Source organism: Nothoprocta perdicaria, unplaced genomic scaffold (assembly GCF_003342845.1).
Source record: "Nothoprocta perdicaria isolate Ctin4 unplaced genomic scaffold, notPer1 scaffold_130, whole genome shotgun sequence".
Taxonomy (NCBI): Eukaryota; Metazoa; Chordata; class Aves; order Tinamiformes; family Tinamidae; genus Nothoprocta; species Nothoprocta perdicaria.
The window spans coordinates 2129331-2130691 of record NW_020454428.1 but is presented as its reverse complement, the minus strand read 5'-3'; positions in this window follow the sequence as shown (position 1 = coordinate 2130691).

Below are 1361 nucleotides of genomic sequence, written 5' to 3'. Positions count from 1 at the left end.
TAAATAAAATATATGAAATATTTTATTTTTCTGTATTTATATCATCATATCATTAACAAAAAAAGTTAAAAAGTGCTTTTTTTGTATAAAACTGTTTAACACAATGATACTGTAATACAGGAGGTAATGTTGTAATGTTAAAAATATGTAAAAAAAATGTGTAAAAGAGGTAACCTGTAAAGTTAAGCAGATTGCCTTCAGCACTCTGCTTTGGTCGTGCTAGAGAGTCTCATTAAAGGGTGAAAGAATTACATATGAATTGTAGATTTATCTAAAATATTATCCAGACTATTTAGTGTAATCTTTTGGGTTCTGAATTACTGCTATTAAGAAGCAGCTAAGTCTTGAAATCCTGTTGCACTTTCATACAATCCTTAAAGGCTTTTCTATGGAAAGAACTTGACTAGAATAGCTATTACAAAATAAGACAGCTATTCTTGATTTGCATTTTGYGTGCAGATGCTAATTGTAGACTATTCTTATTCTTCTAGAAARGAATCTCTGTAGACAGCCCTTCCAGAATAACTGAGTATCTCAAAAAGTTCTTCCATGTTGCTATCTCTGTGCTGTTTCAAGTAGATCATTTTTATTACTTCTAAAGTAAAAGCACTAATGTTCCATTAAAAGCATAAGGATAGCAATCTTATACTCTTCTAAGAAAGCATTTACAGTACCTTTAAGAATACTATTGTTTAGCAAAGTACATGCAGAGCACATTGAATGAACTATATGCATTACAGTCGCTTTTCCTGTGTTTCTGTAAATGTGTCCAAWATATTCATATTTAATTCCTGCTGTTTTTTGCAATTGTATACAGGAGATAAGGGACGGTGTGACCAAGCCTTTGCTGAAATATAAAGGGAAGGTGGAAGGGAACTGTGGAAGTACCTGTGAAACAGGAGACAACCTTGTACACTACGTCCTTCCTCGCTGTACCTCCCCRAGGAACAAAACCGTGAACAAGCAGTTTTCCTCTGACTTTACTCTCACATAAATAAACAGTATTTAAATGGCTTTACTGGTACAAGAGCCATGCACATGAAATCCCAATTAAACCCTATATACCAATCTACATAGCAGGGCAATTAGCGCTGAGTATCTACCGCGATGGGCAGAGCGCTGTAGTTAAAYGTCATCCCCGTGCCTAACGGGCCGGGCTGCCTGCTCTTTAGGATGAATCTCTCTATCCTGCCGGTCTGTTCGCTCTCATTACAGGGGCTTTCCTAGTCATCCCGTGAGTTACCGCCTGGATCAGATTCAGCACGGCCATTCCTTACCCTGCCCAGCTCTACCCGCTTCGCACCGTGCGGTCACGCCGCCCGCCCCGCGCCTCTCCGCTTTAAGCGAGCAAACCCGCCCGC